The sequence below is a fragment of the Patagioenas fasciata genome, chromosome 23, assembly GCF_037038585.1.
Source record: "Patagioenas fasciata isolate bPatFas1 chromosome 23, bPatFas1.hap1, whole genome shotgun sequence".
Lineage (NCBI taxonomy): Eukaryota > Metazoa > Chordata > Aves > Columbiformes > Columbidae > Patagioenas > Patagioenas fasciata.
In genome coordinates this window covers 7,688,585-7,704,772 of record NC_092542.1, presented here as the reverse complement: position 1 = coordinate 7,704,772, position 16,188 = coordinate 7,688,585, and the positions used below count along the sequence as shown (strand labels likewise).

The following is a 16,188-nucleotide window of genomic DNA, read 5'->3' as shown; positions in this document are numbered from 1 at the left end:
GAGCGGGCTTCGGGGACTCTGCCCGGGAACGAGCGGCAGGAGGAGAGGAGACGGCCCCAGCGGTACCGGGTGAGCTTCTGGCTGGAGCCTGGGAGCTGTTCCTCCCAGCGAGGGCTGTCGGGCACTGAACGGGCTGCCCAGGGCAGGGCTGGAGCCGCCATCCCTGGAGGGGTTTCCACAGGAGCTCCTGAGGGCCGTGGGCAGTGCCGGGGGGTTGTGCTTGGACACCTTCAAGGTGTTTGACACCCAAAGGGATTCTGTGGCACACTCCATTTTCACATTGCCATGGAGCCTGGAGGTCCCAGCGGGGTTTGGATCAGCGTGTTCTGGAACATTCTCAGTGGTCGGGTCTGTGTGCAGAGTGTGGTGGGAATGAGAAGAGAGGAGATGGAGAGAACAGTGGGGAGGTGGAGGAGCAGGAGTGGAGGTGAATACCAGAGAGAGCGAGTGTGTGCGGATCAGCAGTGATCACCCCAAACCTGCACCGCAAACACGGCACCCAAAATCCTGCACCCCAGATCCTGACCCCAAGCCCTGCACCAAGACCCTGCCCCTCAATCCTGCACCCCCAAATCCCCCACCCCGATCCTGTCTTCCCAAACCCTGCACCCCAAATCCTGCACCCCCAAATTCGGCCCCACCAAACTCTGCACCCCTAAACCCTACAACTGAAACCTTGCACCCCCTAATCCTGCCCTCCCTACCTTCCTGAACCCCGAAACCTGCACCCCAAACCCTGCATTCCCAAATCCTTCCGTCCTATACCCTACACCCCTAAACCTGCCCCCAAACCCTGCACCCCAAAGAATTCCCTCCCAAACCTTGCACCTCCAAACCTTGCACCTCAAAGGCATCCTGGGGACCCCCCCTTGTCCCCAGCATCCACTGTGACGTTCCAGGACCCCTCTTGTCCCCAGTGCCCATTATGATATCCCAGGACCCCACTTTGTCCCCAGAGCCCATTGTGACACCATGGGGACCCTGCCTTGTCCTCAGGGCCCATTGTGACATCCTGGGAACCCCCTTTTTTCCCAGGGCCCATTGTGACAGGGTTGGGACCCCCCTTGTCCTCAGGGCCCATTGTGACAGGATGGGGCCCCCCTTGTGACTGGAGACCCATTGTGAAACCATGGGGACCCCCCATTGTCCCCAGGGCCCATTGTGACAGGATGGGGCCCCCCTTGTGACTGGAGACCCATTGTGAAACCATGGGGACCCCCCATTGTCCCCAGGGCCCATTGTGACATCCTGGGGAACCCCTTGTCCCCAGGGCCCATACTGACACCATGGGGACCCCCCTTGTTACTGAGGACCCATTGTGATACCATGGGGCCCCCACTTTTTCCCCAGGGCCCATTGTGACATCCTGGGACCCCCTTTGTCCCCAGGGCCCATTGTGACATCCCAGGACCTCCCATTGTCCCCAGGACCAATTGTGACTTCCTGGGGACCCCCCTTTGTCCCCAGGGCCCATTGTGACATCCTGGGGACCCCCTTTATCCCCAGAGCTCATTGTGGCACCATGGGGAACCCCTTTGTCACTGGGGACCATTGTGACATGTCAGAACCCCCCATTGTCCCCATGTCCCATTGTGACACCCCCCTTATCCCCAGGGCCCATTGTGAAATCCTGGGAACCCCGCCTTTTCCCCAGGGCTCATTGTGACGTCTCAGGACCCACTTTGTCCCCAGGGCCCATTGTGGCACTATGGGGACCCCCATTGTCCTCAGGACCCATTGTGGCATTCCAGGACCCCACTTTGTCCTCAGGGTCCATTGTGACACCATGGGGACCCCCTTTGTCCCCAGGGCTGATTGTGACAATTAAGGGACCCCCATTGTCCCCAGGGCCCATTGTGACATCCCAGGACCCCACTTTGCCCCCAGGGACCATTGTGACATCCTGGGGACCCCCTTTGTCCCAAGACCCCATTGTGACATCCTGGGGACCCCCCTTCGTCCCCCGGGGCCATTGTGACACCATGGGGACTCCCCCTTTGTCCCCAGAGCACATTGTGACATCCCAGGACCCCCCATTGTCCCCAGAGCCCATTGTGGCATCCTGGGGACCCCGCTTTGTCCCCAGGGCCCGTTGTGATGTCCTAGGACCCCTCTTTTTCCCCAGGGACCATTGTGAACACCATGGGGACCCCATTTGTCACTGGGGCCCATTTTGACATCCCAGGACCCCCCTTTATCCCCAGGGCCCATTGTGACATCCAGGGCACCCCTATTGGCCCCAGTGCCCATTGTGGCACCATGGGGACCCCCTTTGTCATTGGGACCCACTGTGACATACCAGGACCCCCAATAGTCCCCAGTGCCCATTGTGACACCGTGGGGACCCCTCTTGTCCCCAGGGGCCATTGTGACATCCTGGGGACCCCCCATTATCCCCAGGGTGTTGTGACACCATGGGGACCCCCTTTGTCCCCAGGGCCCTTGTGACGTCTCAGGATCCCCCGTTGTCCCCAGGGCCCATCGTGGCACCGAGGGGACCCCCCCTTTGTCCCCAGGGACCATTGTGACATCGTGGGGCCCCCTCTGTCCCCAGGGCCCATTGTGATATCCTGGGAACCCCATTTGTCCCCAAGGACCATTGCGGCACCATGGGGACCCTCATTGTCCCCAGTGCCCATTGTGACACCGTGTGGACCCCTCTTGTCCCCGGGGGCCATTGTGACATCCGGGGGACCCCTCATTGTCCCCAGGGTGTTGTGACACCATGGGGACCCCCTTTGGTCCCAGGGCCCATTGTGAGGTCTCAGGATCCCCCGTTGTCCCCAAGGCCCATTGTGACATTCTGGGGACCCCAAATGTCCCCAGGGCCCATTCTGGCATTCTGGGGTCCCCCCTTTGTCCCCAGGGCCCATTGTGCCACCATGGGGACCCCCTTTGTCACTGGGGCGCATTGTGACATTCTGGGGATGCCCTTTATCCCCAGGGCCCATTGTGACACCGTCGGGACCCCCCTTGTCCCCAGTGCCTATTGTGACACTGTGGGGACCCCTCTTGTCCCCAGGGGCCATTATGACATCCTGGGGACCGCCTTTGTCCCCAGAACACATTGTGACATCCCAGGACCCCATTTGTCCCCAGGGCCCATTGTGACATCCTGGGGACCCCCTTGTCCCAGGGCCCATCGTGGCACCGAGGGGACCCCCCCTTTGTCCCCAGGGACCACTGTGACACTGTGGGGACCCCGTCTGTCCCCAGGGCCAATTGTGACATCCTGGGGACCCTATTCTCCCCACGGCCCGTCGTGGCACGATTGGGACCCCCTTTGTCCCTAGAGCCCATTGTGGCACAATGGGGACCCCCTTTGTCACTGGGGCCCATTGTGACATCCTGGGGATGCCCTTTATCCCCAGTGCCTATTGTGACACCGTGGGGACCCCTCTTGTCCCCAGGGGCCATTGTGACATCCTGGGGACCCCCTTTGTCCCCAGGGCCATTGTGACATCCTGGGGACCCCCTTGTCCCCAGGGCCCATCGTGGCACCGAGGGGACCCCCGCTTTGTCCCCAGGGACCTTTGTGACACCGTGGGGACCCCGTCTGTCCCCAGGGTCCATTGTGGCATCCTGGGCACCCTATTCTCCCCACGGCCCATCGTGGCACGATTGGGACCCCCTTTGTCCCCAGGGCCCATTGTGATGCCATGGGGACTCCATTTGTCCCTGTGGCGCATTGTGACATCCCAGGACTCCCCTTTGTCCCCAGGGTCCATTGTGACATCATGGGGACCACCCTTTGTCCCCAGGGCTCATTGTGACGTCCCAGGACCCCTCGTTGTCCCCAGGGCCCATCGTGACATCTTGGGGACCCCCCTTGTCCCCAGGGCCCATTGTGACATCCTGGGGAACCCCTTTGTCCCCAGGGCCCATTGTGACATCCGGGGGACCCCCTTGTCTCCAGGGCCCATAGTGGCACTGTGGGGACGCGTATTGGCACTTGGGTCCATTGTGACACCATGGGGAACCCCCCTTTGTCCCCAGTGCCCATTGTGACATCCTGGGGATCCCTCTTGTCCCCAGGACCCATTGTGGCGTTCTGGGGACTCCCTTTGTCCCCAAGGCCCATTGTGGCACCATGGGGACCCCCTTTGTCACTGGGGCCCATTGTGACATTCCAGGACCCCAATTTGTCCCCAGGACCCATTATGACATCCTGGGGACCCCCTTGTCCCCAGGCCCCATCATGGCACCGAGAGGACCCCCCATTTGTCCCTAGGGACCGTTGTGACACCGTGAGAACCCCCTCTGTCCCCAGGGCCCATTGTGACATCCTGGGGAACCCTTTTGTCCCCAGGACCCGTCGTGGCACCATTAGGACCCCCTTTGTCCCCAGGACCCATTGTGACATCCCACCCCACTTTGTGCCCAGGGGCCATTGTGACATCCCTGGGACCCCATTTGTCCCCAGGGACCATTGCGGCACCATGGGGACCCTCTTTGTCCCCAGGGCCCAGGGCCCATTGTGACATCCTGGGGACCCCCCCTTGTCCCCAGGGCCCATTGTGACACCATGGGGATCCCCCATTTGTCCCCAGAGCACCTTGTGACATCCCAGGACCCCCCATTGTCTCCAGAGCCCATTGTTAACATCCTGGGTACCCCTCTTTGTCCCCAGGGCCCATTGTTATGTCCTAGGACCCCCCTTTGTCCCCAGGGCCCATTGTGACCCCATGGGGACCCAATTTGTCACTGGGGCCCATTTTGACATCCCAGGACCCCTCTTTGTCCCCAAGGCCCATTGTGACATCCTGGGCATGCCCTTTATCCCCAGGGCCCATTGTGACACCGTCGGGACCCCCTTTGTCCCCAGGGCCCATTGTGACATCCTGGGGACCCCTATTGGCCAAAGGACCCATTGTGGCACCATGGGGACCCCCTTTGTCACTGGGGCCCATTGTGACATACCAGGACCCCGCTTTGTCCACAGGGCCCATTATGACATCCTAGGGACCATTCTTTTTCCTCAGGGCCCATTGTGACATCCCAGGACCCCCCATTGTCCCCAGTGTCCGTTGTGACACCGCGGGGACCCGTCTTGTCCCCAGGGGCCATTGTGACATCCTGGGGACCCCCCATTGTCCCCAGTGTGTTGTGACACCATGGGGACCCCCTTTATCCCCAGGGCCCATTGTGACATCCCAGGATCCCCCGTTGTCCCCAGGGCCCATTGTGACATCCCAGGAGCCCCCGTTGTCCCCAGGGCCCATTGTGACATTCTGGGGACCCCTCTTTTTCCCCAGGGCCCATTGTGATATCCTGGGGAGCTCTCTTTGTCCCCAGGGCCTATTGTGACATCCTGGGGACCCCCCTTGTCTCCAGGGCCCATTGTGACGTCCCAGGACTCCCTATTGTTACCAGGGCCCATTGCGAAATCCTGGGGACCCCCTCTTTGTCCCCAGGGCCCATTGTGACGTCCCAGGACTCCCCCTTGTCCCCAGGACTCATTTTGATGTCCCAGGATCCCCATTGTCCCCAGAGCCCATTGTGATGTCCTGGGAATCATTTTTGACCCCAGGGCCCTTTGTGACACCATGGGGACCCCCCCTTGTCCCCAGGGCCCATCGTGGCACCGTGGGGACCCCACTTGTCACTGGGGACCCATTGTGACACTATGGGGACCCCCCCTTGTGCCCAGGGCCCATTGTAACATCCTGGGGACCCCCTTTTCCCCAGGTCCCATTGTGACACCGTGGGTACCTCCCTTGTCCGCAGGGCTCATTGTGACATCCCAGGACCCCCCTTTTCTCCCAAGGCCCATTGTGACATCCTGGGGACCCCCCCTTGTCTCCAGGGCCCCTTGTGACATCAAAGGATCCCCCATTGTCTCCAGGGCCTATTGTGACACCGTGGGGACCCCCTTTGTCCCCAGGTCCCATTGTGACATCCCAGGACCCCACTTAGTCCCCAGGGCCAATTGTGACACCATGGGGACCCCCCTTCTCACTGGGGACCCATTGTGACACCATGGGGATGTCCCCTTGTCCTCAGAGCCCATCCTGACATCCCAAAACCCCCCATTGTCTCCAGGGCCCATTGTGACATCCTGGGGACCTCCCTTTCTCTCCAGGGCCCATTGTGACATTCCAGGAATGCCCATTCTCCCCAGAGCCCATTGTGAGGTCCTGGGAATCCCCTTTGTCCCCAGGCCCCATTGTGACATCGTGGGGACCCCCTTTGTCCACAGGGTCCATTGTGACAGGGTGGGACACCCCTTGTCCCCAGGGCCAATTGTGACATCCTGGGGACCCCTTTGTCCCCAGGGCCCATTGTGACATCCTGGGGACCCCCTTTGTCCCCAGGGCCCATATTGACACCATGGGGACCCCCTTTGTTCCCAGGGGCCATTGTGACATCCTTGGGACCCCGTTTGTCCCCATGGCCCATTGTGACGTCCCAGGACGCCCCGTTGTCCCCAGGGCCCATTGTGACCTCCTGGGGACCCCCCTTTGTCCCCAGGGGCCATTGTGACATCCCAGGACCCCCCATTGTCCCCAACGCCCATTGTGACAGGGTGGGACACCCCTTGTCCCCAAGTCCTGTTGTGACATCCTGGGGACCCCTTTGTCACCAGAGTCCATTGTGATATCCTGGGGAGCCCCCTTTGTTCCCAGGGCCCATTGTGACAACCCAGGACCCCCCATTGTCCCCAGGGCCCATTGTGAACATCCTGGGGACCCCTCTTTTTATCCCCAGCGCCCATTGTGATTTCCTGGGGAGCTCTCTTTGTCCCCAGGGCCCATTGTGACACCGTGGAGACCCTGCTTGTCCTCAGGGCCCATTGTGACATTCAGGGGACCCCTTTTTGTCTCCAGGGCCTATTGTGACATCCAGGGGACCCCCCCTTGTCTCCAGGGCCCATTGTGACGTCCCAGGACTCCCTATTGTTCCCAGGGCCCATTGTGAAATTTTGGGGACCCCCTCTTTGTCTCCAGGGCCCATTGTGACATCCCAGGACCCCCCTTTGTCCCCACGGTCCATTGCAACATCCCAGGACCCCCCCTTGTCCCCAGGGCTCATTGTGGTGTCCCAGGATCCCCATTGTCCCCAGAGCCCATTGTAATGTCCTGGGAACCCCCTTTGACCCCAGGGCCCTTTGTGACACCATGGGGACCCCCCCTTGTCCCCAGGGCCCATCGTGGCACCGTGGGGACCCCACTTGTCACTGGGGACCCATTGTGACACTATGGGGACCCCCCGTTGTGCCCAGGGCCCATTGTAACATCCTGAGGACCCCCTTTTCCCCAGGTCCCATTGTGACACCGTGGGTACCACCCTTGTCTGCAGGGCTCATTGTGAACATCCCAGGACCCCCCATTGTCCTAAGGGCCCATTGTGACATTCAGGGGACCCCTCTTTGTCCCCAGTGCCCATTGTGACATCCCAGGACCCCACATTGTCCCAAGGGTCCATTTTGACATCATGAGGACGCCTTTTGTCCCCAGGGCCCATTGTGACATCTTGGGGACCTCCTTTGTCCCCAGGACCCATTGTGACATCCTGGGGACCCGCTTTGTCATTGGGGACCATTGTGACATCCCAGGACCCCACTTTGTCCCCAAGACCCATTGGGACATTGAGGGGACCCCTCTTTGTCCCCAGGGCCGATTGCGACATCCCAGGATCCCCTCTTGTCCCCAGGGCCCATTGTGACATCCTGGGGACCCCCTTTGTCCGCAGAGCCCATTGTGAAATTCTGGGGAGCCCCCTTGGTCCCCAGGGCCCATTGTGACATCCTGAGGACGCCCTTTGTCCCCAGGGTCCATTGTGATGTCCAAGGACTCCCCGTTGTCCCCAGGGCCCATTGTGACATCTTGGGGATCCCCCTTGTCCCCAGAGCCAATTGTGACATTCAGGAGACCCCCCTTTGTCCCCAGGGCCCCTTGTGACATCCTGGGGACCCCGTTTGTCCCCAGGGCCCATTGTGGCACTATGTGGATCCCCGTTGTCTCCAAGGCCCATTGTGACATCCCAGGACCCCCCATTGTCCCCAGGGTCCATTGTGAACATCCTGGGGACCCCCCTTGTCCACAGAGCCCATTGTGACACCATGGGGACCCCCTTTGTCCCCAGGGTCCATTGTGATATCCTGGGGACCCCGTTTGTCCCCAGAGCCCATTGTGGCACTATGGGGACCCCCTTTGTCCCCAGGGTCCATTGTGACACCGTGGGGACCCCGCTTGTCCCCAGGGCCCGTTGTGAATTTCAGGGGACCTCTCTTTGTCTCCAGGGCCTATTGTGACATCTTGGGGACCCCCCCTTGTCTCCAGGGCCCAGTGTGACATCCCAGGACCCCCCTTTGTCCCCAGGGGCCATTGTGACATCCTTGGGACCCCGTTTGTCCCCATGGCCCACTGTGACGTCCCAGGACCCGCCGTTGTCCCCAGGGCCTATTTTGACATCCTGGGGACTCCCTTTGTCACTGGGGCCTTTTGTGACAACCCAGGACCCCACTTTGTCCCCAGAGCCCATTGTGACATTCAGGGGACCCCCCTTTGTCCCCAGGGCCCATTGTGACATCCTGGGGACCCCTTTGTCACCGGAGCCCATTGTGATATCCTGGAGAGCCCCCTTTGTCCCCAGGGTCCCTTGTGACATCCCAGGACCCCCCATTGTCCCCAGGGCCACTATTGACACCGTGTGTACCCCCTTTGTCCCCAGGGTCTGTTGTGACGTCCGAGGACCCCCCCTTGTCCCCAGGGCCCATTGTGACATCCTGGGGACCCCTTTTGTCCCTGTCGAGGGTTAAGATTGCGGGGTGACAATCAAACCCTGGCAGATGTGTTGTCAACCTCCTCTCCCCCCCACTTCCCCCTTTTGCCCCTCCCTCTCCCCCCTTCCCACTCCGGGCAGGCGATTGGGAGGGAAAGAAGGACAGAGAGAAGAGAGTTGGAAAAGTTCAAGATGTTTTACTGATGCTACTGATAAAATAGAGAAAATAATACAAAATATACAAAACCCATCTTGTAAGTCTGAGCAACTGCAGAGCCAGCACCCAAAGTCCTGGATTAGGCTCTGTAGCCAACCGGAGCTGGATTCAGTCTCTCACTGGCCTCAGTTCGCAGGGACGACCAGCAAGGTCCTCTCCTGATGTCGGCCATGAGGGAAAAGGGGGAAAAGGGGCGAGATCCTCGTGATCTCCCACTTTTCTATGAAGTATTCACGTGAACGGAATGTTATTCACCGTTGGTCAGTCTCTCGGTCATCAGTTTTCTCATTGCCCCCCTCGCGAGATGTCCATCCGTGCTTATCAATAAGTTTGCATTCCCTTGCTGGGTTTAACCAAAACATGTGTTGGGTTCTCCAGGAAAATGCAGCTGACATGAAGGCTTTAGCTGACAGGCAAATTCACTACAAGAGAAACTTGTTTTTAACAAAACCAGGACACTGTCTCAACCCCATAACCTGGCTGTGTTCAGCTAAGCCTGTTCTCTGCAGGGTGGGGTAATGCTGAGATATATAATAGTGAAATAAATATGCCACTATTTGTTGCCTACTTTGAAGGAAAATAAGTCTGTCCATCCATACCAGAACTGTCGCAAAACAGATGTTGGTCTGCAGTAATACTGACAAGCTTTGGACCTTTAATCTTGGAAAGGAGGTGAGGGTCAAGGGAAGGTAAAGGAAGATGTAGAGAGGTATTAGGTTTTCTTTCCTGATCGCAAAACCTACTTTTTCCATTCTGAAAATCTCAGTATTGTGTATGTAGAACTGTAAGATCTACCTGAGGATGAAATCTCGGGCTGGGAGGTAAGCGCTGTGTGCTTACCAGTACTTACAGGGCATGGTTCTCACTTTTTTGGGGAGAAAAAACATTAAAAAACAGAACAAAACACACCACTAACTTAAAAAAGTAAGCCACTGGGTGCAATAAACTGGGTCTGCCTTTCACTCCAATACCGGGTGTCTGGTGGGAGCCTTGTGCTTGTTCTTCTGCCAGCTTGGTACGGAGATGGAGAGCTTTGCAGATGTTCCTATTTTGGGGGACCCTTGGTAATGTGGTATGGGTCCATCTTCAATGTGCCCATTGAAAAATCAGTGGTGCTGGGCACCTAAATTTGAGCTGATTCTGCTCTTTGAAAAACCTGTCCATTTTGCATGAGCAGAGCCAAGAATATTTCTAAACACCAGTGTTCCTTCCCAGTGGCTTACTCACTTTCATTAATCTTGAACAGCTGCATTAGCTGGTGTCTCAATTAGCATTGGTGGGAACAAACTATCCCCTCAGAAATTACAGCGCTGATGTAGTTAATTCTTTGTTTGAGCAAATTGATTTCAGAGGCTCCTCACAGCCCTGATCCTGTGCGTATGAGATTTCCTGGGCTTTCCTTATGGGAATTGTTTCCTGGAAGCCAAGTCTGCTTGGAAATATTTACAAGGCCAGATGCAGATGGTTTTTTGTTGTTTTGGGGTTTTTTTTATTGCTTCTAAAGCTTTGTCTGCAACAGGGTGACCGTGGGGAGAACTAAAGTAAGATTAAGAGAGAACTTGGGGTTGGAGCAGTCAGAACCTCTGCTGCACTGTAAGACAATTCCCCTCACACAGATGCCAAAGAAGCTGTTACATGGGGATTTTTAACTATGGGCATGAGAGAACCATAAGCAGCCTCAGCCTGATTGATTTTCTGGGGAGATGTTGTTTCCCTTGTTGTGTCATAAAATCACAGAACAGTTTGGGTTGAAGGGACCTCCCCAGCTCCCCCAGTGCCCCCCCTGCCATGACAGGGACATCTTCAGCAGCTCAGGTTGCTCAGAGCCCCGTCCAGCCTGGCCTGGGATGTCTCCAGGGATGGTTCAGCCACCACCTCTCTGGCCAGGCTCTCACTACCCTTGATGTAAAAAAAAATTTCTTCCCCATGTCTGGTTTGAGGTTGTGTGGAAAGAGCCAAGATCCTGGTGTGTTTCAACGTATGTATGCAATAATGTACATCTGTGAATCATTCCCTTGGCCTTGGAAGATCATTGAAGGCTTTAAAATCGCTGCTGCTTCCAGCAAAATGCATTATCCACAAGCTGCTGAAGGGCATAGGGAAAAAGTCAGAGAAGAGAGCTATTTGTTGCATTCCTGGGCTGTGAGGTCCTGTTTTTGTCCAGCTGCCCAGCCGGGAGTGTTGCTGCTCTTGTTACTGGTTCCACACTCCCACACAACTCCTGCCGCTGCTCGGGGCTCAGACCATCTCTGCACAGGAGCTGACGTCTGGGGGACCAAGGTAAAGTGGTTAAAAAATAAGGTACTTCCAAAAGTCTGTCCTGAATTATGGAAACCCTAGAACAAATGCCAAGTCCCCACGAAGCCAAAAAGTCTTACGCGTACATTCAGATTTTTAGCAAGTTGATTAAATGCTTAAACAATATTTGAACTCGGGCCTGAAGGATCAGGCTTTATTAATTATGTGAGTATAATTGTGGTAAAATAAGTGGTGGCAAGGAAGGTTTAAATCTGCTCACAGGCGCTGAACTGCGTTGTTGTGAGATAGCTCGGTGACATCTCGTGATGCGTTATAGAATCATATAGGTTGGAAACGAGCTTTAATATAATTGAATCCAACTGTTAACCCAACACTGCTGAGTCCACCACTGAACCACGTCCCTAAGCACCACACCTACGTGTGTTCTAAACCCCTCCAGGGATGGTGACTCCACCACTGCCCTGGGCAGCCGTTCCAATGCTCAACAGCCCCTTTAGTGAAGAAACTTTTCCTTTCAGGCAGTTCAGAGATCAGAAGGTCTCCCCTCAGCTCCTGTTCTCCAGCTGAACCCCCAGGTCCTCAGCTGCTCCCATCACACTTGTGCTCCAGCCCCTCACCAGCTTTGTTATCCCCTGATCTGTTGGTATCTGCAGGATTTGAGGTGTCAAGTCCCAGATTAATGCATGCAAGGTAGGACAGGCACACACACAAATATCTACAAAGCAACAGAGTGTTTCTAATTAAAAGAAAATTGTTAATTAGTTGAGCCTCCTTGGTCAGTGCTGGGTGAACAAGAGCCTCATACCTGCCTGTTGCTGCAGGAGTGCTTGAAAAAATATAATGAACCCTGCTTGGTTTGCAGAATTTTGGGAAAGGTGCTGAGCTGGAGAACATAAGTCATGAATAGTAGCAATGCCACTTGTTATTGTGTGGTAAAGAAGGACGTTTTCACAGCTGGAATAAAACACCAGAATTTGGGAAATCTGGGTATACTGCCCAGCCGGGTGCTGAACAGCTCTTCACTTGTGCATCAAGCCACGGGGTGAGTAGTGTGTTCTGTTTCTTGGCAGGAAGGTGATGGAGCCAGACCTACAAAAGCTTTGTCTTAAGCCATTGTAATAGTACAGCTGCTTTTTTGGTCGCTCTCCGCTGCCTTGGCAGACTCCCTCTCGCTGGATTTTAAAAGCGTTTTGCCTCTGTCGTGTTTTGAATTTTTTTTTCCCTTTAGGATCCATACCTTCTCTTCTAGGCTCTCCCAGCCGCAGTGTTTCCTAGTCAAGCTAATTCATCACTGATTCACAGTGGAAACTGCCAGTTTGGTGGGGTTTATGTTTTGAGTTAGTTTTCTAAGTCTGGCAGCATCCAAACACAAAGACAGGGAGAAATGACTCGTCTGTTACTTAATTTAATGCTTGTTTTGGGAAATCTAAATCCAAATGTGTATGGGACTCATATTAGGACTCCAGTGCTGGATTTTATTTTTCTTTTTGTCATTGTTGGCAGGGCCGAATTCACCTCCAGAATAAGCACAGTCATCGGTCTGTGTGACACTAAGCTCGGTTCTCTGCTTGGACCAGACGGCTTTTGGAGCTGCCCAAAGTGACTGAAAGCTGAAGTGGGCTTTTGCTGCAGCATCTAAATGATTCTGAGGGCTCTAGCGACCCTTACAAAGCCAAAAGTACCTTGCTATCTTCTTTAGTCTCTCACAAACATGCTGAGTCCTGCTTTAGAGGGCTGAGCTCTCCGGAAACATCGGGTGGGAGCAGCTTTGGCTGTAGCCCTCATAGCAAGAGTGGGGGACACAGCTCTGACTCAAAGACCAAGCCATTTGGTGACAGTGACAGAACCTTTTTGTCTCCTAGACTTCTCTGGAGATCCCAGACTAGCCAGATTCCCCATGAGGGTTTATGCTTGTGTGAGGAAACTTCTTAGAAATAACTGTAGAATTCAGCCTTTTTTAGTAGGCTGGAAGGTGGCAGCTCAATTGACCTTGCCAAACTTTAACCAACAGTAAGAGAGCAGGGCCCGAGCTGCCATAGCCTGTGAGTCTGTATTATTTCTAATAAAAGAGGAAAGATGGGGCTCTGCAGGTGATCTCCTTCCTATTCTGTCTTGCTCCTTCAAACATGTGAGGGCACGGAGGGGTTCAAGGTCCAACCTGAGTATTTGGGTATCTCTGGCATGCAGAGATATGCTTCCTCCATCGCTGTTTCTTTTGAGACATAGAGTCTCTCTGAATGCTTTATTGCTGCTCTGCTTTGTGGAGGATGGCCAAGGGGAGCTACTGGTGCTTTTGTCACCAGTTTCTGTGCTATGGTTGTTAGGAGTGATCTGCTAACAGGCTTTCCATTGACTTTGGGCTTCGCTTTGGACAAGGCTCTGCAGATTTAGGGCACGTGGCCAACTTATGGCTCTTGTTTCAGTGGAACTCAATCTTGGACTACATCCCATAGCAAGCCTGGTGGGCAAACTGGATCTCTGGCTGCAAGCGGAGAAAAAGCGAGAGGGATGGCTGAACTGGATATCTGTGGCTTTTCCTGGGACTTGGTTACGTGCCCAGCTCAGTCCTGCAGCAACCCTGGAAAGCCAAGGGTGTCCTCCTCCTGGGAGCCGTTCTCAATGCAGCCCCAGCCATCAGCAGCACCCTGACCATCGTCATCCATGTACGTGCTTGGCAGGGCGATGGGAAGGGGCCGCTTGGACCGGAGGGGCTGAATTTGGCTCTCGTAGCAATCAAGGATTTGGGAGCAGATGACTCAGACAGTGCTGATCCATTCTCTGTGTACATTTTTTTGCTGTGTTATGTTACACTGGGATGGGGGCAGAACCCATTGCCCTCCTCAAGCCTTTACAGTCTTTGAAACATCATCAGGATGGGAAAGGATCCTCTAAGGAACTTCAATTTTCCATAGAATCATAGAAACTGCCTCCAGTTCTGGCTCTGCTTTGCAGGATGCACTTCTTGAATGTGAAGTGCTTACATCTCTTCAAAGCCCTTTCTCCCTGCCTGTTTGCCAAAGGGAAGAATTGATAAATGTTAAATTCAGTAGCAAAATCACCGCAGGCCCCTGGCCATAGAGTTTCCCACAATTTGTGTTACGAGGTGACCCAGATTCTGACGAACCAGAGGCAGACAGGGTTGGTTTTGTCCTGTAGTACTTTTCCTATACAGATGGTGAAGGTGATTTTTTTTCCTCTGACCTAGTGCCTGAGGTAAATAAACTGTAAATAGCTTGGGAGAGCAGGCTGGGATGTGGAGGAGTAAAAAAGGGTGATTTTTATTCTCAAGGGTGTGGAGGAAAACAGGAGGAGAACCATCGAAGCCTAAATTAACTCCCTCTTGCAAACACAGTTTGATCAGACATTATCAGGCTAAATATATGAGCAGTCTGTAAAAGGAGCAGTTTTCCTCCGGTGCTACTGCTCACATGTTACTTAATTAAAACAGCAGGAGCTTAATGTTGCGCTTACTTTTCCGCTATTAGCGGTACTTGTGTTTTTTTGGGAGGGGGCTGCTTTACTGCACATGGCCAATGAGGGTTTGTGTCCATGGTAAGACTTCTGCTTAAAGCCAAAGTAAATATTGAGGTGGTTATAGTTATACCGACATAAGCCCCTATATGAACATTCTTGCTCAAGCTTTTCTAAAATTTAACTTCTATTTATTGGAAATAGGTTTAAATCTGAATGGAAAAAGTTGCCGTGTTACTGGAATAGGTGTGTCCATCTGTAGAGCTGTTCCAGTTGAATTTATTAAGCTTTATCTTCAGAAAAGAGTGGCAGGAATTTAATATATATTTCGTTGTTGTTTTTTCCTTGTCACTCCACCAACCTTAACTGGTTGTGTCGCACAGGCTGTAGGTTGTAAATCTTGCAGGAGACCTTTTTTCTTTAAATTTTAGCCTTTGTTAATCAGCTCTTGAACATGAAGTTGCCTCCCTTTTAGTGCAAAGGTTGTGGGTCTAACTGGTCTCTTTTGAGGGAATCCTGCTGTTGAAGCCGTCTCCCCCAATAACTGGTTGCAGGCGGAGTGTGTTGGCTTTGGCTTGAGAGGTGCCTGCAGGGCATCTCCTGAACTTCATCAGGTCCTGCACCTGGGGTGGAAGAACCCTTCACAGGGATGTAGGCTGGGGACTAACTAATCCACTCCAAAAATGTGATTTACCTCACCTATCAGGAGCATTTCCCAAGGGGAGTCAGCACGGGATGCTGCCAGCAGTGTCCTCCATGTGGTGCTTTCTTACCCTTGGTTTATCACACCTACGGTCTCATCCCATGGCCTCGTCTCACTGTACCAGCCCTGTCACAAGCGTTGACAACTCCATCCCTGCATCTCAACCCTTCCTGACCGTCCTCACCCAGGGAAAGGACGCTCAGTTTGCCAGAAACAAGGAGATGTGCACCATGGACAACAGACCACCAGTGACGGTGGTGACATCTGCAGCAGAAATGCCCTTATGAGTCTCCAAAATGGATTTAGAATCCAAGTGGTCCGTCTGAGTTAGAACAATGAAGTTTTAACTGTCTACTCAGCTTCTTGACATCCTACAAACTATTACAGAATGTGTACGATGGGGCATGTCCTGATGTTCCTCTTATGGCTTGAGGAGCTCTCACTGCCAGTGGGAAGTCCTGCTCATATTTTTATTTGCCTGTTTTTTCCTGTGCGGGGGTTGTTATTTCAAAAAAGGGAGGAAAAAAAGAAGTGTCTGTTTTTCCATACAGTGATAACGCAAATACCATAGCTGCTATTTTTTCTCCGGGGGGATAGGTGGACTGGTTCAGATATTAAAATAGGAGTAAGCGCAGATTTTGTTTGATCTTAAATGTTAATTGTTGAGAGACTAATAGTGATAATTACTTTTCAGAATAGCTTGAGTCATTTGTTGTTTTTTTTTTTTAAATTGTGTTGTTTTTGAGGCTCCAAGCTGGAAAAACAAAGGTTTGCCAATGTGCTGGTCGTAGGGCATGTTTCGTCCAGGGTGTGA

At 54.1% G+C, this 16,188-nt stretch overlaps 1 protein-coding gene across 1 annotated transcript in view; it reads right to left on the bottom strand.

Annotated features, from left to right (window-relative positions):
* Window positions 1-9,257: 9,257 nt before the first annotated feature.
* LOC139825527 (ral guanine nucleotide dissociation stimulator-like 1) overlaps window positions 9,258-16,188 on the bottom strand; it is a 42,923-nt gene continuing 35,992 nt past the window's right edge. Inside the window, exon 4 of the mRNA XM_071798618.1 lies at window positions 9,258-9,363. The gene's annotated coding sequence lies outside the window, so the exon portion shown is untranslated. The remainder of the gene's footprint in view (window positions 9,364-16,188) is intronic.